Source organism: Pleurodeles waltl, chromosome 11, assembly GCF_031143425.1.
Source record: "Pleurodeles waltl isolate 20211129_DDA chromosome 11, aPleWal1.hap1.20221129, whole genome shotgun sequence".
Taxonomy (NCBI): Eukaryota; Metazoa; Chordata; class Amphibia; order Caudata; family Salamandridae; genus Pleurodeles; species Pleurodeles waltl.
In genome coordinates this window covers 920,036,351-920,059,648 of record NC_090450.1, presented here as the reverse complement: position 1 = coordinate 920,059,648, position 23,298 = coordinate 920,036,351, and the positions used below count along the sequence as shown (strand labels likewise).

The 23,298-nt window shown below is 42.5% G+C and overlaps 1 protein-coding gene across 1 annotated transcript in view; it reads left to right on the top strand.

Annotated features, from left to right (window-relative positions):
* VPS33A (VPS33A core subunit of CORVET and HOPS complexes) overlaps positions 1 to 23,298 on the top strand; it is a 130,064-nt gene that overhangs the window by 55,817 nt on the left and 50,949 nt on the right. The window lies entirely within an intron of this gene.

Sequence of the window (23,298 nt, the reverse complement as noted above, 5' to 3'; positions counted from 1 at the left end):
TGCTGTCCTTCATGAATTCCAGGCCAACCTCCGAGGAGATAGACAGCATGGGAAGTTAAAAGACAAGCTGGCATTTCCTTAAATACAGGCATATGTTTATGTTAACTTATATTTGTATAAAATGCTAACACTTATCTGTGGGTGTAGTGTTTTCTAATATTTGTCAGCTTCATTTGCTAAAAAGCGAAAGGCATACGAGTTTGAGTGCATGTTTATCAGTTAAATATGGAAATATACCATTTAATCACCCCATTAATTCTCAAAACACTACATAAATATGGATAACTACCAATAAGACAGCCAAAAAGTAAATGTGGATAAATAAACAAAAATGTAAAAAAAAAAAAAAAATACCATGAAACCAGGAGCCCTAGTCATAATCTGTTTTGAACTCCATCAACAAATGCTGTTCCAATAAAATTGAAAAATATATACTGCATGAGAAGCGTAGCTCAACGGAAGATGTTAGGTCACCCCTTTGTATCAGAACCAGTTAAGTATGTACAAATATAAAATGTTCTCACATTTGTAATATCCCTATACCCAGCAAGCAAAATATCATAAGTAACCTCCTTAAAATTTTGACCATACACATCTCTATGATCTAATCTACTATCTTTTTCGAGCATTACTATGACTTGAGTCATTATTATCTTCAGAAGCTTATGCAAAGGAACATATAGACCCACTACAATTTCAATTAAAACGAATACAATCAAAATTATAAACTATTCTCAGAACTAAGCAAAATCTGTTACAAGTAACTGTCTTCTTTTTATAAAATCTTTAAAAAACAAAAAACTAAGTGGCTTATTTAATTATTGCTGGACAGAGTAATTACCATTGCCATGTTGAAGTACTTAACTCCCGTCATGGCGAGGGTACTCCACCTGGCATATGAGGATATCCAGACCTAATTTACATCATTTGAACAACCTGCTTTTTTCCATCTTTTCCTTTCATCCTCTGGCACCTTGGTCTGCAGTTCCCTCAACTCCTATAGTGACTGACAAAAAATTATTGATATTTTTTTGTTTCGCATTCTGATGTTTTATTTATTCCCAATGTACCGGACTAAAGAGCTCAGTACTCTGCAACTTGATCAGCAAAATTGTTTCCTGTTGAAAACATGTCATCTCTGCTCATATGTGCGGATATGACAGCATTCTTTGAAAACCTAAATACTTCAAACAAATCTAGAATTCGTAGCCCAATTCTGCCAGAGAATGCCAAGAAACTGATTTGTGACCATAACTGCCCATAATCATGGACTGGCTATCTGTATAGGCTGTAACACTCGGTCCATTGTCTATGCAGCATGCTCTTGTAATTCCACTTAATTCTGCACTTCTACTGAAGTTACATTACAAAAAACAATGCTTCAACAATAAATGCTGCTGTGCTGACTTGATATGCTACTTGAAGAGTTTCCGTAATAGTACCTCAGACCAGAACCATCAACCAATAAAATCATATCAGCCAATTCGAGTGGTACATCTTGATTATCTGGGCTTGGTTTGGTACACACCTCTGTCACATCAATGCAGACATGGTCACTTTTATCAGTCTTGATGTCAGCTTCATACTTTGGCAACTGCATACCTGTAGCAGGTTTCAGGTTACTACAGTATTTAACTGAAATGTTTAATTGAAATGTTTTCTGCTGTCAGTATTACTGGCTCATATTTAGTCAAACTAATATTTGTAAAATGCAGAGTATGAATATGAGCCAGCAAGATCCCAACTGAATGCGGAACTAGCACAATAAGTGTGTGTCCCATCACAATTATTTCACTCTGCACAACTGCCAGGGAAGCACTTGCAATGCTTTTCATGCAGCCAGGACGCACAGTGGCTACTGCATCCAGTGTAGCAAAAAAATATGGAATTGACTTTGTTGCCCCTCTGTGATTATGAGTGAGAACTAAAAGTGAGCACCCTTCTCTTTCATGACAGAATAAATACACATATTTCTTGTAATCTAGCATTCCTAGAATAGGGGCCCTACGTAAATTGCGTTGGAGCTCCAGGAAGGCTTGCAAACATACATTGTCACAAGGCACCAGGTCCCTCACATCACTGTTAGTAAGCCTCTGCAAAGGCTTTACAAACACGGAAAAGTTTGGAATCCACTGATGAGAGTAGCCATTCATCCCTAGAAACATCCTCACTCCTCTCTGTGTTCAAGTTGGGTTCATTTTCAGATTCACAAAAATATGTTCTTTGGACACCTTTTGTACTGCCTTCTCAATCTAGTATCCCAGATTAATAATTTCTTCTTGACAGTACTGTAATTTAGCAGGGGGCACTGTACGCCCTTTTCGGCCAGGTGATTTAGCAAAACTATTGTGCCAAGTTTACAGCCATCTCTTGTTTTAACTACAACTAGCAGATTCCCTGTGTGCTAAACAAGCACTGAGTCACAGGGCAAATTTAGAATTTCCATATTCTTCAGGATTTTTAAGAAGATTGAAGGGCTTTCCATGTGGTGCTGTGGGATCTTACCCCAAACTAAAACTGAATCTGAACGCAAAGAGATAATGATTACCCTCACAACAATGAGCTGAGAAAAATGGTTAACACTTATCTGTCACTGGTAACCACAGGGCCTCTGCTGAAATGTGGATCAGGAACACTGCAAGATTCCGGACCATGGGACTATAAGGAATTACTACATCAATGCTGTTGTACAGGTCATGGCCTATTCTCCATTTTCGGCTCCACTTCTTTATTTCCATGATCGGAGAGCTATGCGTGCTCCTTAGCACTTGTTTTAGAGTGCCCTGTTCAATCATCTTATCAACAGCAGGTACAATACCCTCCTCAGCTTCACATGTAAACTTGTTCTGAGGTGTACGGGGATATTCTGCATTCGGTTTCACAGTAATTTGCACTGGCTGAGCACTTTTGATCCATCCAGTCTCTTGTCCTGAAAAATGCCGAACCTCCTTGTTGATAGTATGTATTAAATATGGGGGTAAGTCTTCTTCTGTAAAGACTAGTAACATTTTAACTCTTGATTCTTGTGGTTTTATTTAAAAATCTGAGTTTTCATCCTTTTGTTTTAATCGTCACACCACCTGGTGTACAATAATTTACACAATTCAGTTTGCAGAAAAGTCCTCTCATAACAGCGTAACTAGACTTGTCTCGCTGATTATAAATTCATGACTATTTGTAATGGGACCAGTTTTTACAGCGACATTAGCTAACAACCTATTACTCAGTTGTTTAAAATTGTTACAACTTGGATTTGATTTCCATGGGTTGGGAACCTCTACAGGTTCAACCTTGGAGAGAGTGTGATCTGTATCAATCACAAATGATCATTGATGGCCATTCACTTTACCTTCCACAAAAGCGCCATTTTTGTGTCTGTCTAAGGCTGCACTGAACATGCAAACCTGCTTTCCCCCCTCAGTCACCGTTGTTGTGCCAAATTCGGTCCTGTAGAAATTCTGATTGTAACTACAAGTTGTAGAGAAGCATCAGTGCTCACTGAAGGTCTTTGCTGAAACCTGAATCTGTGTTGGAAGCCTTGTATATTATTTAGCATAAATGGAGCTGAAGGTGTATTCTCATTGAGCTACCATGGATTATGCATGTTCTCCACATAAGTCAGTAAGGATGGGCGGCTGATTGTACCATCCCTTTCTGTAACATCTGATTCATATATCGCTGCATTTGGGAAGCCATTTGCAACTCATTTTGAAACCCATTTCAATTAGACCTGCCATTTCGTTTCCATTTTCTAGTCTTTCCCCAGATATGGCATGGACCATTTCTCAACTGTGCAATATTAACATTCTGACTAGGCATGCTGATAACAAAACCCCTGCCTCTACCATGAAGACCACCATTTTTAAACTTGCTCACCATTGCCTTGTGCATTGACACATTGCACGCTAACAACAGCACAAGCATCAAAACCAGGATCAGGTCCAAAACTAAGTCCAGAGCCAATACCAAACCCAGGTCCAGAGACCTGAAAACAACTTTTGGCCATGGCTGCTGTTTTGAAAAACCCTTGAGTCACCATTAATTCCTCTTCTGTTGTTTTCTTCTTGGCTTCACAACAATCACTTCAATACTTTGCATAGGCCAGGATCTCATCTAAAACTTTGCCCTGCCAACATATCACATTTTGTTGAATATGTAAAGTAACCTCTGGATGCAATCTGCACACAAAAGCTGGAACGAATGCAAAAACACCCCCTTCCATGGGCCTATCTTCCATAACATGCATGCATGATTCCTCTGGGTCTCGTGTCACTATCATGATCTTTGACTACTTCTTTATATTTCTCATAACAACCGGAAATGGTTTATTTAGAGGCACATCCATCTGGGGTTTCTACACTTGGCCAATTTATAATTGACTTACTCTTTTTCCATAAATTTATTGGAACAGTGATTTCAAATAACACATTTACATCTGTTAAAATACCTTTGAAACAGTTACAATTCTCTCCACCGCTGTATAGCGCTTCTCTAGTTCTTCTCAAAGCTTGAGAAAAGTTATTGTGAAAGTACAGAAATCACACCTTGTCCTTGGCACATACACATGCACTCCTCCATGCACTTCTCTCAGCAGGAACACTTTTTTGGCAATCTCTTGACATTCTGAATCACTTGCGCTCACATTTTTCTTTATTTTACTCTTTTTCAATACCTCTGGCATATCCGGCGGTTCCCTCTATTCCACATTTTGTTTTATCTTCTCATTTTATAATCGTGTCTAATAATTCTATGACAGTATTTTGCAGTGTTTGGGGATTTTTTTTAGCCAATTCCTTACATTTCTCAAGTGCTTGATGAGTATGTTTTTCTGCTTCTGCACTCATTTAAGCCATTTCGTCCTTATTATACTTTTTAAAATGTGCCTTTATGAACTGCTGTTTCTGCCATTATTACCAAGTCTCCTTGTAGGTTAAAAGTGTTGTTTTTCGCTACCTTTATTGTCTCAGTTTGTGAAGGTGAACTACGCACCACCTCATCTTTCCTCATACTCTGCTCTCCTACTCCTGTATCCTGCATCTGTTCTTGAAAATGAGCATCATTATACGGAGGTGGTCTCGCTTTAGTCCGTAATCTGTCCATCAATTTATAGTCTCCCTCAGAATCTCTCTAGTGCTTTTCCATTTTACTTATCTTTTTGGCACCCTTAGTTTTCTTTTTGTCTGATTATTCAGTAATCACCGGGAAGGCACCTATAGTGTATAACACTTCCAGTGTCCATGCTTTCTTCCACAAACACAATCTTACATCCATCGAGTGGTTGATAGCCCTACCAGTCTGTTTTTTTAGCATTTTCTCATGTGCTCTCTCATTTGTCACGTAATCCCACTCCTTCAAGGCTTCAAACTGCACACGTCTAGGCTGTGGCTTAATCTCAAACATGGCAAGCCTCAAATTCTTAGACTTTTTAACTTAAAACGAACTGTATATCCATCAATAGGAAACTGTAGACTTTTATTGTCAGCAGTAATCCTATTACCTTCTTAGAGCCGTAGACATATATAATCCATGGTCCCTGAGCATCTTGTGGGTGGGAGGGTAGTAATCCGGGGTGGAGGTTCTCCCCCCATTAGAGGAGATTGCTGGCTAATTCAAACATGCACCAATTATGCTGAAAGCTCAACTCACAAAAATAATTCAACCATTCCCAATACGATTTCAAACTGAGACTTGAAACATAAAAGCAATACCTTGTTTGTGTACCAGGTCACGAGACAAAAAATTAAATCCATCACTACAGTAGACAACCTTAATATTTTATCTTGAGATCTTGGGTTTCCACAAATCCGCTAACCTTATACATAAATCAAAAACTTTTGCCTTTAAATCTCTTAAAATGACAGTATTTTCATCAAAAGCACAATTTTAAACAACTGCAGCAACTCACACAAACCATAATAAGGCAGATTTCAAGTTTTGTTTTCAAGGCATGCACTACATGAAACACAAAACACCATTGACATAACACCACAATTTCCACGTGCTGCATAACAAATAACTGGTTCCGCACGCAGCAAGACAAATATGGTGTCACAATCCTTATAAATCGAGCAGACTATTCACTTCACAAACGCCCTATTTGTATCCACGTAATGCAACTCCTGACAGCCTCGACAGGTCAGGAGCATCTGATGTACTACTGCTGGTGCATTTGTATTAAGCCACACTGTTCCAGATTTCAGTTTAATTTTGCGCCAAATGTGCCCCAATTAGCAAACCATCCTATTTGCCTGTAACCCTAATCATCCTCTGTTACCAAGATCTGTCTGACCTTTCTGCTCAGAAAGCCAATTAGACAGATCGAGGTCGCCTGAGTCCCAAAGCACCCAAATTATGAATAATGCGTCGCGCCCTTTACCCTACATACAAGGGGAATGACATTAGGTGATTGAACAATGAACTGCTAAACATGAATAGAAGAAGCACAATTGAACCAGCAGGCAGCGCCAGCCTTGAACGTCTGCGGCATTATATCAACGTCTCTGGCAGGTTTCCCTCGAAGCACATTATTTGATACATTGGAAATAAACAATTCAATGAAAAAGATCACATTTTCGGCTATTTTAGGAAAAAGGAAATACACAGATGGAAAAAATCGTGCATGCAGTGCAGTTTTATAAAAAGTCACGTTTCTTTAGCTGTCACTGCAACCAAAACCGAGGCCAAGTTAATTATTTTACGACCTACTTGTGCTAACTTAACGACGCCATAATGAGCATTCATCTTTATTAATCTGCTTCAGCACTGCCGAGGCTGCTTGTAAGTAGTGCATGTCTGTCTATTCACCCCTTGTTACTCCAGAGTCTGTGGTCCATGCATGCCTGTGGGCTGCGGCCTACTCCTCTGTGTCTGCTGGACAGTCCCTAAAGATCATTGCTACGGTTGTCTTTCGTTTGTGCACGCCTCTGTGCTACTCTTCCTCGTCTCCCCGGTGGCCTCTTCGATCATTGACTATGGTTGCCTGCACCCAGGGCAGGGCAGGGTTGCCCATCACTTTTCTGGATGAACTACATATACATCAGCTGCCAAGGCTGCCTGCATCCAGTGCATGCTTAGTTTTCTTTTCCAACCCAACCTTTATGGTGCTTTCTCGCATCCAGAACAGTCCTAGCGTTTGACCATTATCACACATAGTTCGATTCTCGAGAGCATTGATTTTAGATGCCTGATGCACATTCATTTAAACAAAACTATTCAGTAGTGAACTGGAAAAAGCACGTCCAGTGGACAAAACATTGAGCTGCAGTGTTATAAAGTACACTGCTAGGCCGCTTCCACAAACTCGAAGGAAGGAGCTAAAAAAGAAATCATTTCCGATGCACCCGGACAGCACCTCAATAAAATATAATTTATCCTTAAAGGCAGTTAAAAATGATTAGTCACCTGCAAACACAAATAGCCACACTTTATTTAAACTTAAGTCCTTATTTTGCAAAAGAGTAATACATAGGGTGACCACCTGGCATTGAGGCAAATTCTGGACAGGACTGTAAAATATTCAGGACAAAGGGTCAAAATTCAGGACAAAAATTCAGGACAAAGGGTCAAAATTCAGGACAAAAATTCAAGAACAAACGTCAGTTTTACAGACACTTGCAAGAGAGGCCATGCCTCACTATGTTGTCAGTGGATTTATTCACTCTTTTTTAACATACCACTATTTATTCACTGTGGTCTTTTTGTGATTCCCTCCTGGTATGCTACATTCAGGTGTCACATTACGTCCTTGTTCAGTAGTAAATTAATGCCCTTCAATACTGCGGCAAGGCCATCACCCCTACCCAAATCTAGCCGATCTTTCCTGAAGAGAAAGTAACAGCAACATTTTGATTATGTTTCTGAACATTTTAAAACCCCTGGCAAACAGTTTGGGAAACATTAAGGAAATTAACCTTATGCTAGTTTAAACAAATTGAACAAAAACATCTGGCTTACACCAACCGCCCATGGACTTTCAACCTTATTTTTTTTAAAAGAGGCAGGGCAGATGGTGTGGGCTACAGTCTCACACCTAATGTCAGGATGTGATGTACCCATAACTTGTCTGTAGTCTCACTGCACTAGAGTGTATGCCTGGGACTCTACATTTATCTCAGAAATGGGAGCCCGGACTACCAATCGAAGATAATAAAAGAGGAGGATGAAATCGAGAGCAAATGGGAGATCCACGGCAAGTAATTCAAAGGGTTGTTGCTAAAAACTGGATAAATAAAGAAGAGAAGAAAAAGGTGGGACAATTCCTAAAATCAGACAAGATGGGTCCACCAAGACTATTGGAAGGTATTGGGTACCTGGGGAGTTGTCTCTGCACACAGGAGCGAAACAGAAGGGGCACTGTCAAGTGGTTGAACAAGCAACACCCATCCACCTTGGCAAACTCTTCTGGTGCAATGGTCCGCTGTTAGTGCTTTTGAAGGGTGAGCAGGGGCCAGACCCCTTGCAAGGTTGTGCAAGGCAATTGCCCGCTTTGTCCATGGCTTTATATGGTTTTGAAATTGAGCAAAAGCCAAACTAGAGATCTGGGTTATCCCTAAGTGTCAAGTACACATAGAATCTTCAAAATATTTGGTATGTATATTGCACAAACAAAATTTACAAATTTGATTAGTGTTTCTTTAACATATGGCACTGTTTTTGCCTTTTAAATACAATTGGATCTCAGATTGAACTGGGAACCAGTTACCTTTTGATACCTAATGATTAATATCTACCATTCTTACACTGATTTCCAGGATGATAATCTCAGCAGAGCGAACGGTCCCTCCAAGCCCAGTTTGCTTTTTGGTCTTCTCTTCTGCTTTCTGTAGAGGCCATGTGGCACTAGTCAAGATGGTTTGCTACCCCAATGATAGTATTATTTTGCAAACCTTCCCCTGGTCATCCTTCTTCAGACAGGCCACACATCTGATTTGGTCACTGCGGCGCCATCTGGAGCTCTTTCCACTCTAAAGCTAACTGTGACTGCGGGTGGATTAGGTCTTCTGGCCTTTGAATGCTATTATTCAGCTGCACAGGTCCAATGGGTGGCTCACTGGCTTTCTGCCCACCTCCCTGCATGAGATGGGGTTTACCAATAAAGACTTTTAAGAAAGGCTTAGTGCACTGCTCATTGTTTCCTACTGACCATTCTACGTCTCACCATGCGGGGTTATCATGCACGGCTTTCTCTTGCCTTGCCAGAACCTGTAAACTCACTGACATGAAGAAACCCTATGCTCCTGCACTACCTTTGCTAAGCCTTCCCACTCGCACAGGATGGCTGTGCTCAGAGCAACTCCATCAGTGACATGTTGCAGGTGTCTTAAAATTGGGGACTTTGTTTCTGAACACTGAGCCACAAAATTTCCAAACCCCTGTGGCAGACTACCATCTTCACCCCGGTCAACTCCTTACTTACAACCACCTTAAATAATCATTAAATGCCCTATTTCATGTCTGCCACCTAGCACTAACCCTACAAGAGGTGTGCCAGAAGCTCTGTATCATAGGAAATGGTGGCAAACTGATAGAATGGGTGTACAGACCTATCCTGCAACATGGAAACCACTCCAGGTCTTCTCGTCATACTACTTGGGTGATTGATGTGGCCAAACCTCTGCAAGATGTGGACTAAAATACCGGACTTTCCCCACAAAGTATCCCACAGCTGTCACTTTAAGTAAATTCATAGTGCTTACTTGTGAATGCATTCTGCCCATTGCTTGCCATTGGCCTTGTGGTTTGTAACTCACAATTTGTTGCTTTCAATTTGCTGGCTTTATTTATTTTAGGCTATGCAGCTTGAATTCGTCCCTTCCCTTGCCAAAACCTTATTTACAGTATCCTGCAGAGTGCTCCCTTTCTGTAAACAGACCTGTAAATCTTGTTCTTATCTTGTTATATTTGCTGTGCATTCAAAGAACAAAGTCAAATGTCAGGCTCTGTCTTCGGTGGGAACTTAGTGTTTACTTTCCTTTCTCTGACTTCAAAGTGAGAGGATTTATGCGACAATCTTGCTGGATACTGGGGTTAGGAAAGAGTTTTTTCTATCACATGACAACATTTAAATAAACCTCAGAATAGATCAGAATTAGAAGTACAAATCAAGCACATTTTTGTTAATTCTGAACTGTGCTGGAAACAAATACCTTTACATGATTAAAACAAATCATTGCATTAGGTGATGCAATTTCCACACATCGTCTGTGCACAGTATAGTTTGACTTGAAAAATTGTATATCTGTGCAAATGTAATGGTCATTTCAATAAAAAATGTGTTGTCTGTAATGGCAGTGTGTTGGCATACCATCCATATTGCACTCCACTCTGCTCTGCACCACTACACGCCACTGCACCCTACTCTGTATCACTCTACTTTACTCCACTCCATGCCACTGCACTCTTGTCCATTCGGAACCACTCCACATTATGCCACTGCACTCTATGCAACTTCACACTATGCCTCTCTTCTCTGTACCACTCTACTCTATGCCACTGCACTTTACGCCTCTCTACCATTTACCATTTTTACCATTTATTTAATTGTTGTCAGCCTATCCGGCCTTAACAATAGTACACAATAAGTATCAATTCATCACACGCAATAAAATTACATTAAATAAAACATTGTAATAAAAGAAAGACTATACTTGAGTTTTTGATTTTACATGGCCCTAGGTGAATCCAATATACCCTGCAATATCATAAAACTTGATAATTAGCCATGATTGGCATAAGACTCTTTAATTATTCTAAAAGCATTATAGATCTAAAATTTAAATATCCTATTCTTGCACTAATCATTTGGGTTCTTGCGATACCTGCCAGCAATATTATAATAACCCAGGACCTAGCCCGGTTTGATCAGCAACCTTCAACGGTTTCCCATATAAATGATAGCTAGAATAACACAAGTAATTATACTTAGGCCAACTGTGAGTACATTAATGAACGTAGCTTCCATGCTTCCAATATATAAGTTGAAACCTTCGCCACAATATGTTTCTCATCTGATCGCATACAAAGCACTTCCGCCTCATTACATTTCCTGATTCCGTATGATCTAAAAAGTGGACGTAAGTACAGTTTGCGGAGTTTAAGCGTAAAATTACATAATAAAAGGAAGTGGGATAATGTTTCTTGACCACCATGAAGGCAAGGACAGCAGTCTGAACCGCGCTGTGAGACGGCTTGCCATCTGTTAGTCACCGCCGTCACTGGTAATGTACCCATACGAAATTTAAAATAGAGAGCCCTTTTTCTTCCGGATAAATGCAGTCAATGAAAAATGCTGGTTTAAGCTCTTGATTGAACAAAATGTACTGCTTGAGTAGAGGGCTAAGTATCTCACACATACTCTGGGTCTTTTGGTCCCAGTATGCCTTTTTAATGACAGATAAACTTGGCCTTCTGATTTTCCCTGGATGAAGCCAGAGGTCTTCTTGGCCAATAGCAGCCAGGGTAGTTGAGATGTGTTTAAACCAAGGCAATTTTCGATGATTTTGTAGCTTCATGATGTCCATGAGTGTATCTCTGTATGGTTTGAGTTCCTCTTTTGCCCAGATACGGATCCAATATCTTATTGGGGCCAATGCAATGTAATCCTCGACCTTTCTCATTTGTAGATCAGTTCTCAACGCAATCATTGGTACGGCAGTGCCTAAGCAAAGTAATCGGCGTAAAAAATTATTCTCGGTTACTTGTATTAATGGGGTCTTTCTAAATCCCCAGATCTCTGCGCTGTAAAGTGCTGCAGTCCTTGCTTTGGTTTTATAAGCAAGCAGTGCAGAGCTCACAGAATGATTACCTGTGGCTTTAGCAAATCTAAGTACCGCTCCAGCGTGCTGGGCCAAGGAGATGTTACTTTTGTAGATTTGTGATTTCCATGTCTGTTTTTCATCCAGTCTGCAACCCAGGTAGTCATAGGTAGTCACTCGGGCCAAGGGCTTGTTGTTTACCCTAAAAGTCGAATGCATCGCTTGTTTTGGGTTGAGAATCATAAACTTTGTTTTCCCCTCATTAATTACCATGCTCCTTGAAGTGCAAAATGATTCGAAACCCCTAAGTAGACGATGCATTGCTATCTCTGTTCTTGCCAGTAGTACAGCGTCGTCAGCAAAAAGCAGGATAGGTATACTTTCGTTGGCTAGTTTTGGCACATCCAGATTTAATTTCCTCAGATCTTGGCTTACCTTATTTATATAACAGTTAAACAAGGTTGGGGCCAAGACACATCCTTGTTTTACACCACGCTGGATTGGAATTTCTGCTGTATAATCATTTCTCATAGAATATCTAACCCTAGCAGTATTCCCTGTATGCAGTAGAATTAACAGCCTTAGAATTTTTCCCTGTATGCCCATTTCCGACAATAACTGCCATAATGTTTGGCGGTTGACGCTATCAAAAGCTGTTTGGAGATCCACAAAGACCAGATATAATGCACAATCTTTTAGGGTGGCGTATTTCACGCAGATCATATTTAGCTTAAAAAGTTGGTCTATTGTACTTTGGCCTCTCCTAAAACCAGCTTGGTGTGTCGATATTAAATCTCCATCCTCCAGCCATTGATCTAAACGCAGCTGGATCAATTTGGCGAAGATTTTTCCAACGCTGTCAAGCAGTGAGATAGGCCTATAATTGCACACCATGTCCCGAGGTCCTTTTTTGTGAATTGGGACAATTATTGATTTCTTCCAAGAGGTAGGAATTACCTCGTGGTGCCAAATGCTGTTGAATATGCGTGTTAGAGCAGGCAGCCATAGCGTTAACTGATTACGATAGACGTCTGAAGGGATACCATCTGGGCCTGCAGCCTTGTACGGCTTTTGAAGGAGAATAACTTGTTTAATCTCTTTCTCGCTGAATTCCGGTATCAGCTCCATTGCGCAAGGGATGGCATGGGTTACTTGCATGGCATTTGGGCCGGGGAGTTCGTTTGGGACTAGTTCATTCTGGGTTCCATTTGTCGATCTAACAAACCTTTTTGATAATGCTACATAGGTCGTTTGAAGTGGAACTGCCTTGTTTGATCTTTGATTACTACCTTCCAGTCCTTGGATGAGGCTGGTTGAGTTATTTGTACTCCGGGATGCCGTCTTGACCTCATCCTGATACAAGGCGGTAAAATGCTCTACCCAGAGTTGTGGGTTGATATTCAGTTCTAGGTTTTTTGAGGGGCCTTCGCATCCCCATCTGACTATCTCCCAAAACTTTTTGCAGTTTCCTGCCGATATTGCCTGCAGGAGGGATTTCCAGAGCTTATGTGGAAATGTCTTCCTTTTATATCTTAGTAATTTTTTGTACTGTTGCCTGCATTCATAAAAGTATTGCTCATTATGGTTATTCAAATGCCGTTTCTTTAGTGCTTGCGATAAGGTATTTTTTAGTTTCAAACACTCTTCATCGAACCAGCCTTCCATCGTATTAGGGTTAGTTTGGGGATGCTTAATTCTTTCCTTTGTTGTTTGTAATAGCAAGTTGTTAAAATTATCCAGGAGGGGTAAAGCTTCATTAACTGGTAGGTTTAAAAACGTACTAAGTGATAGAAACCAGGTTTGACTAGGTACGCTCAAATAGGGTTCATCTACGTTTGACCTTAGTATGTTTTTCCTATTTGGTCTCATGGTTATAGCTAAGCAATTTCCGTTAAATGGAAACTCAACCTTCCCCAGACTTGCGTCCGGATGGATTATCTCCATTAGCAATGGGTCGTGGTCACTCTCAATCCTGTCCCTTATTTCCATATCGATAACATAATGCCAGGCTTCGATGTTTATTGCCATATAGTCAATTATACTATGTCTTTTTCCAGTTCGAAAGGTAGATTTAAAACTTCTATCTGAGTTGGTTCTTCCGTTTACTGTGCGAATTCCGCCTTCTATTAGTACTTCAAAGATTAGTTCCCCTTTTTTAGAATCTTGACAGCGTTGGATGGGGGGCGTTGGTATATTCCAAGCGTGATCTTCCTCTACTACTTGTTCATCCCAAAGGATAGAATGGGGTTTAGTGTTAAAATCACCACATATTAGTAGAAGGGTTTTACAAAACTGTGGGGGACGGTTGTTCGCGTAACCTAGTATTGGGTTCCTCCAACCCTTAGATCTTTTATTTAAAATATGTTCTTCGAGGAGCCGCACACCAGGCGTGACTTGGGCCCGGCTAATGGGAGGGAAGTACACGTTTACTATTTCAAGTGACCACTCCTCATGTTTTACTGCAAGCGTCTGGATTTCCTTGCTTAGTATGGCATGGGTTACAGCAGAATTTCCCAATAGCGAAGTTCTGATCCAAATGATCAGACCTCCCGATGGTCTTCCTTTTTTTTGTTTGATAGCGGGTATGTAAAAAGTGGAAAACCCGTCTAGGTCAATGGCGTTGGTAGACCAAGTTTCTTGGAAGCAGCTGATATCTTGCTGTTTAATAAATTCAACCCAATCCTTATCTTCCATTTTGCTTTTTAGGCCTGCAATATTCCAGCTTAAGATTTTTAATGTAGGACGAGTACTATTTTTTATGTTTGAGCTGCCCATTTGTTGCTACAAATTTCTAGATGGTTGGTCTTCATCATTCTGCAACTGTGGGGGATGGCCCCTGCTGTTTCTAGGGGAGTTAACAAGCAGGCAGAACCTCATATTGCTCAGGTTTATTCGTTCAGGGAGTTGTTGTTTGGAACTAATTGCTCCCTGTAGTATCGAACCAGAATTGCCTTCTACCTCTTGCCTGCCCGAAACATTTTGCTTTGGAGCTTTTTCAAGAAATATTATTGGATACGGTTCCTTTTGCGGAGTAGCAGTAGATATTCCCCATGTCTTCATCATGTTAGAACATTTTAAAATCTGTTCTACTATCCAGGGTGAGGCCCAGATTGTTTCTGTTGATTCCCCGTTCTCCAATTCTTTCCTTTGCATAAATCTTACTGAGAGGAGGTCTTTAGTTGTTACATTCTGCAGAGCTGGCAGAGAATTGACCAAATGTAGGATGTTAGTCCTATTTAGAATGTCATGACTTCCTCTTGAGGAGTACTCGGGAATAAACGTGATTGTGGCATCAGGCTCTTTAATTATTGCAGTGCGAATCTCGGTATGCCCTTTACCTCCCTGTGACCATCTTCCTTGAGATTGATTATCTTCCTTTGCTTTATTGTAAATAGTAGCTGCCCGACTAGTCAATGTTCGTTCTACCTGGCATTTTTCCCTCCCAAATTGCAACTCCTTGTTCCTATGTTCCTCATGAGGTTGTCTTTTTGGAGGCCAATTATCCTTTTTTCCTTTAGTTTCCAAGTCGAGCACCGGACGCGGTGGGGCAGGTGGATCAGTCACCCACCCTGGCTGGCTACTAAAGTTGTGGTTTCCCGGACTTGCCTGGGAGCAGTGTTTTACTTTTGACCGAGGTGCGGGAACCGGGGCTATTGTGTTATCCACGCACAAGGTTTTTCTTGTGCTTTGTTCGCTTCTTGTGCATTCTGGGCTCTCTGCCCTTCCGTTTTCACTTTTGCTGTTTTCTTGTTCTACCCCCTCGGTAATAAAGTTCAGAGGCTGCTGACGTTTTCCATTATGGATTCCTACTGTATTTGGATAATGCGCCTGAATTGAGTGTTCTATTTTTATGGCTGGGAGGTGCTTATCAGTGCCGGTGCTTAAATTTGTTGTCTCTGGGCTCCATTTGTATTGTCCATTGGCTAGGTGATCGTTTGCCTCATTGATCCCGTGATTTGTACCGGGGTCTTTTTCTGGCCTCTTTCCTTTGTCGAAGTCGTGCCCAGATACTTGGTAGCCCCTAGGACCAATGGGAATTCGGTTTATATGAGAATGGTGGGTGCAGCTTTTGTCGCACAATAATCCAGGATTTTTATTTATAAAACTAATATCTTTGTCAGTTGGTTTCTCGAGACTCTCGGGCTTGATGCACTGATCTTTAGGCTGCTGTTGAGTAGACTCATCGCCTGTGTTCCTGGTCTGCCCTGTTGGGCTTGCCTGTTTCGGCATATTTTGAGCCTTTTTTGCTGGTACTTTCTTGTTTCCTCTAGGTTTTTTCCATGTGTATTTCCATCTACCTGTTTGTTGATGCCCTTTACTCAGAGTCTTTTTTTTTACTATATTTGTGATTTCGATTGCTGATACAGGATTTTTGTTGATTCTCTCCGTCTTGTCTATGTGGGTTTTTACGTCTGGGTGCTCGTCTCGTCCCGTGCCAGAGGGTCCTTCTTTTTCTTCGCTATCTATTGGTCTTTCAGTTAATCTCGGTTCTATTTTTGCTGACTCGTGATTGCATGCCTGTGTGTTTTTGAGACTAGATTTGCAATCTTCGATTATGTCTTTAATTACTTTCGGAACTTCCAGTAATTTTTCCAGCAGTGGGCCACAAGCTTGCCTGTCCATCTTGTCCATTTTTTCAGCCACTGCCTGATGTAACAGATTTTCCCTTATTACACCCTCTACTAAGGCCATCCTATGGTCTATGGTCTGTAATGAGTTAGTAAATTGTTTAGTTAGCTCAAGTTGATCATCAAATTTTTGAGACTGGACCATGATCGTTGTTGCAATTGAGTCCAATGTTGTGCATATAACTTTCATGATGCTTAAGATTGGTTGATCTAATGGGGGATCGTCTCTATTTCCCCAGGTTTGCTCACTTTGCTCATTATTTGTCTGGCCTTCTAGGTTCTTATCATCCTCTCCTCTATGACCTAACATTATGCTACCTTCCAAGAGGTTTAAGTCTTCCGATGTTATACTGTTTAATTGGGGCTCTATACTACCAATTACGGAGATGTCAGGCGAGGAGAGCTCCAGACTACAAGAACTATGATCAAATCTACTCAATGTTATGTTCGTTTTTACAATTTGGCTTCCATGATGAAGCTGTGGCGTAGAGAGCTTGTGTGAGCATTTCTGTGGTGATTGTTCTATTTCAGGCCCCTTTACATTTTGGAGGATTGTAGGTTCTACTTTTAGATGAGGTAAAGGGAATGTCAGTGGAGAGCTCCCAGAATGTAGTGGTCCCATTAGGGCTTCCGAATGAGGTGATTCATTGCCTTTTCTTTTTCTTTTTCTTTTTCTTTGTCTTTGTTCTTCCGAGAAACTGACCCATTTTGGGGAACTAATTAACCCCACTTCACTACCCACAAAGGAGTCGTTTGTTCCACAGGGTAGTCGTGATGGTCGGGCAGGTCGCTGCTGGGATGGACAGGAATCCTGATGCCCGGTCTCTAAGAGCTCCAGCTCACCCTCCACATTATTGTCACCTTTTTCCCCTGATGGCTGTGATGGGAGGTTGCTAGCTTTAGAGCTTTGCATCTGCAGCCAATCAGTATTTAGATTTATATGATTGTAATAGTTGGTAATAGTATTTATCTTTGATTTAATTTTCCTTGGGTCCAGGTGCGTTGGTATATACTGTTGTCTCCTAAGTGGAGGACTTGCAGGGCCCCCCGCCGTTTCACCTGCATTCAGTGATACATGCCCCATGTCATCAGAGTCAGTATGGACTAGCAGCATAGACAGCATAGGCCCTGGTGCCGCTTCGGGTGTCCCACCCGGTTCTTCTCCTGGTTTGCTTTCATCGTTGGGAATCCCATTATGGGCTTCCTCGGCTGCTGCGACCACTCCTTGGTTTATAAATTCCCCTCGGGATGACTTAGTGGCTCTAAGGTCCAGGTCTTGGTCTGACCCCAGATCTTGTAAGCTGTTAGGTTCCTGCTCTGATCTTTGGGGTTTCACTGGATTACCGAGTGCCTCGTTGGCCTGTCTGGCTTTCTTTGTTTTCCCTCTTGTTCCAACCATTTTTTTTTATTGTTTGAGAAGATCGGGATCAGCAACTTCAACAATTTCCGGGATCTGTAGGATCTGTAGGATGCTTCTCTAGAATATATAGAGCTTGGCTTTGCTTGCCTTGCTGTGTGGTGACGCGCAATGTATGCACAATATGCACAATACGCCGTACAAAAGCGCGATGTTCGAATGATATCTGTCCCTCTAGCGCAGTTTACTGTGTCGATTAATGGCCTCCCTCTGGTTCTCAGGTTCTCTCTATCTGGCCCCTTCAGATCCTCTCTGTCTCTGTCTCTGTTTGTCTGTCTGTGAAGGCTACTTACGCCTACTTGCGTTACTTATGCGTTGTTTATGCACTGCTATGCATTACTTAATGCGCTACTTTGTATGGCCCACGCTCACGGCCAAGCCACAGGAACCACTTAGGTCACTTAAGTCACCCAAGTCACCTAGGTCGGGGTAATATCCTTAGGTTGGGTCAGATCAGAGAAAACTAGATATGGCTAGGTACCGCTGTGGTGGCTGAAAAACAGCGAATACCCTCCTTGGCTCACCTCCTTGGCTTCACCTAGTCCATGTGATGGCAGGGCAGGGCAGGGCTGCAACTCCAAGCTCCTCTGGTACCCCTCTAGTGCTCCTCTCGCGCTCTGGGTCTCCGGTACTCCTCTGGCGCTCCTTCTGGCTTCTGGCCTACTGGCTTACTGGCTTACTGGCTTACTTTGTGTCCAGACCACGCCTTAGTCCGCACCGTGACAGCGTGACGGCGCTGATGAGAAAACAGGCAGCAGCCCTGGTTACACCCGCCTGCTCGCAGAAGCTGCTCCCCCCCTGCCAGCAGCTTCTGCCCCCCCGGACCGTGCTCACTCGGCTTCCCGGCTTCCAGCGGCTGTTTCTCCTGCTAGCACGGGGAGCGGCTAGCAGCGGCAGCCCCCAGACCGTGTGCCGTGCGCCGGACGCCGCGCACCTCGCGCTCACACTTGCACTCGCGGTGAGCAAACCGCGACGCGAGCCACCCGGCACCAGCGCCGTGCGTCTGAGCTCCTCTCTCGTCTCTCTCGTCTCTCTCGTCTCTCTCGTCTCTCGTGAAGCGAGGGGGCTGTAGCGAGGCAAACAGAATCCTCTCTACACCACTGTGCTCTGCTCGTCTGCACGCCATACCACTCTAGTCTAGGCAACACCAATCTAATCCGCACAACTCCACTCTCTGCCACTCTGCAACACTGCATTGTACGCCACTGCACTCTAAGCTAATACACTCTATGCTGATGCACTTTACTCTGTAACACTCAACTCTATGCCCCTGCACTCTACATCAATACACTGTACATCACTATAATCTACTCTGCACCTCTGCACTCCATGCCACGGCACTCTACACTACTTTACTCTATGCCATCACACTCTATGCCACTTTATGCAATTCCACTCTACCCTGTACCTTTCCACTCTAGGCCACCTCACTCTACTGTGAAATAATCTACTTTATGCCCCTGCACTCTGTGCCACTGCATTCTATGCCACTGCACTCTACCCTGCACCTCTCTACTCTATGCCACTGCACTCTACTGTGAAACAATCTATTCTACGCCACTGTACTCTATACCACTCTGACCACTGCACTCTAGTTCATTTCACTCTACACCACTGCAAGCTAACACTCTGCAACACTGCACTGGCCGCCACTATACTCTACACCACTCTGCTCTGTACTACTGCACTCTGCACCAATATACTCTATTCCACTGCATTCTATGCCACTCTGCTCTGCCCAATGCCACTCTATGCAACTGCACTCTACGCCAGTGCACTCTAAACAACTGCACTGTATGCCACTGCCCTTTACTCTGCACCACTGTACTCTATGCCACTGTTCTCTGTACCACTCTACACCACTGCACTGACACTCTACTCTGCACTCTACACCACTCTAGTCCATGCAACTGCACTCTAGGCACTATACTCTACTCTACACCACTCTACAATACTACAATACTCCACTCTGCACCACTCTACACCACTGCACTCTATGCCACATGAGTCTACTCTGCACTCTGACACTGCACCACTCTGCATTACTGCACTCTGTCACTCTATTGTATGCCACACTACTCCACTGCACTCTATGTAACTCTACCCTGTTCCACTCTATGCCACTGCACTCTGCACCAATGCACTCTAAACAACTGCACTGTACTCCACTGCCCTCTACTCTGTACCACTGTACTCTACGCCACTGCTCTCTGTGCCACTCTACATCACTGCACTGACACTCTACTCTACAGCGTTGAACTCTCCACCACTGTACTATACACCAATGTACTATGTACTACTGCACTCTATGCCACTCTACTCTGCATGACTCCACTCTACAGCACTTTGCTCTACTCTGCACTACTCTGCACTACTCTATACTACGCCACTGCACTCCCTGCAACATGAGTCTACTCTGCAATCTATCCCACTAAACCACTCTACACTACTGCTCTCTCTGCTACTCCATTGTATGCCACTCTACTCCACTCTATGCCACTCTACTCTGTCCCACGCCACTCCATGCCACTGCACTCTAAACTACTGCACTCTACGCTAACGCACTCTAAAAACTGCACTGTACCCCACTGCACTGTACTTTGCACCACTGGGCTCTACGCCACTGCTCCTATGCCACTCTACTCCACTCCACTCCACACAATTATGGCACTAACTTTAAGCCATGCTGAACAGCAGCTACTCTGGTGTATAACATGGCTAATGGCTAAAACACATTAGCAAAGCCAATAACTCTTTTGTAGATGAGACCTATTGGCTTTGCCAATGTTTGTTAGTACTATGAGGTACTGAGATACCTGAAAGAACTGTGAAAAATACAATTACATCATAATAAAGGCTGCTACAAAATGTGCAAATACATTTTGGTTAGATAAAAAAAAAGTGCTTCTCAAATACAGATTTGAATAATATACAGTTTATACCTAGTACAAAAAAAAATTATAACACTCCATTATAACCACACACTCCACAGCTCACCTTGGAACACCATTACAATACCTCTCTAAAAGAAATATCTTTGCCACCAGAAAACTTCAAGTGACTCCTTTTAGTAAAGTCAATGAAGGTTTTCAAGCCCCTTTGCATTTGTAGATTTACCAGTTGGGCACATTTGCATGTCTTTAGGGAAGGAGACCCCCTGTCAAGAAGGTCTGATTCTTATCTGTCTGCCCCTCCCTCAGAGTACAGGAGACCCCCTGCCTTTCAGTCCGGCTGGGGAAACTGATATGCCTGTAATTTCGCCCTGCCTCAGTTGCCCTTTAGGTGAAAGGCTAAAATAACGGACAAATGCCGTCCGTTAAGGCTTTCATCACGGACAACGGACAGCAGGGCAAAATTACGGACAGTCCGTGAAATTTACGGACGGGTGGTCACCCTAGTAATACATGAAGGACAGGGCGGGAAAGCAGAGAAAGCACAGTCTAGCACCTTGAAATGACACTTTCCAGGGAGCGCCACATGTAACAAACCCGCCGGGAGAGGTGCGAATTGAGCGAGCTGAGGTTAGAAAGTAAAAAGGGGATGTGGGAAACAGGGAGGAAAACAAAAGGCGTGGTCGGTGAGCTAGAGACGGGGAAAGGTAGTTATTAGACACAAACTGGGTAGGGCTTACTGCAAGGAGGTCCAGAAAAGAGCTGCACTGGGGTGTAGTCTCCCCTCCCCCAATGTAGAACAGGAGGGGACCAAGATGAAGACTTATTAAAAGGAAAATGTAAAAACTAAAAGGCATCTTGTTTAGCTAATGGTATTTGGTTTATAGTTAAAGGAGCACACAACGTTATTTTCTCAATTTAAAAAAAAATAGTAAATAAGCAAAACGTTGAAGACTTTTTCACATACACTCAGCTTCCTGTAATCCAGTATATTCCTGAGGGTTTTTCCTCCTGAGATCATTTATTGACTGCCTATATATAACCAGCGTTGCCTAAGGGCTGCATTTTGGCACTTTTGGGTACATTCAGTAGTTCATTTCCCTTGGTTGCCTATAATTGAGTGCTATTATTCGTGCTGCTTCATCGTTTTTATTGGGTGTTTCTTAACCTGTGGTCCTGGAACCCCTTGGGGACTCAGAGGGCCTGCGACTGCTTAGAATATTAAAAATTAACAGATGATTAAACTTTATATAAATGAAAAAGCAAAATGCACACCAGAAAACATTTAAAACTTTCTGTATATATGAAGGAATCTGAAATTGGAGGCTAAAAATGTATTGCGTATCATCAAATTGATTTGCTGGAGTAGTGCAGATGCATCAAACAGCCTGTAGCATGGACGATGAGTGACCTCAGTTGTATTTAGAAAAGCTCCAACCTTCTTATTTAATCCCTTTAATGCGGGTGTCGGCCACTGGTCGACGCCCACACTACCTCCCTGGTGCGGGTCACGACCAGTGGCCGACACCAGGGAGGGGGTTAATAAATCCTCGGGTGCACCCCGGAGACACGGAAGCTTTTCCGTGTCTCCCCCCACCCCCCACCCGCCCCTGTCGTCGACGTCGGCATCACCTTGTTGATTTCCCCATCGGAGCAGGAAGCGGGCGTAAGGCCCCAAACGGCCTTCCCCACGTTCGGGAAGGCCTCGTAAGAAAGGGGAGACTCGAGAGGGGCTAAATTTTATTTAAGAAAAATAAAGAAATTAAAAAAATAAAAAGAAATGGACAGGGGGTCGCCCGTGGGCAGGGCGACCCCCTGTGGGGGCAATATTTTTTTGTTGTTGTTTTCCTGGGGGCCATACAACTACTAATTTTTTTTAGATCTATATAGATATAGATATAGATATATCTAGATATAGATATATCTAGATATATCTATGTAGATATAGATATATATAGATATATCTAGATATATCTATGTAGATATATATATATAATATATACATACAATATATACATACATATATATATATATAGATCACTTTTGTCAATACATGTGTGGTTTCCCTGGGGGCTGCGATCGGCCCTCAGGAAAACCAGACCCATATATAAAAGTGATATATATATATATATATATATATATGTATATTTGCCACCAGTTGTCTTGCAGTTGCAGCTTGCGTCTTCAAAGCAATGCACATACTTCAACTGACGCATTTCAACTGTAGCTTTTACACCTCGGTTGAGGCCCTGATTACCTTAGACGTTGAGTCTCTGTACACTAACATTCCCCAGGCAGCCACTTTACAGGTGGTTGAGGCAGCCCTCCTCCAGCACTCTTGGACCTCTCCTACTCCCGTGCACTTTGTGATGCACTGTGCTTCCCTGGCTATGACACAGAATTACTTTCAATTTGAAGAAACGCTGTATCACCAGATTCTAGGTACTTCGATGGGTAGCACGTTTGCTCCCAGCTTGGCATGTCTTTATATGTACCAGTTTGAGAAACTGTTCATCTTACCGACAGAAAATCCTTTCTTTGACAACATTAAATTATGGCGTCGATATATCGATGATATTCTCATCATCTGGCAAGGTTCCCTGCAGACC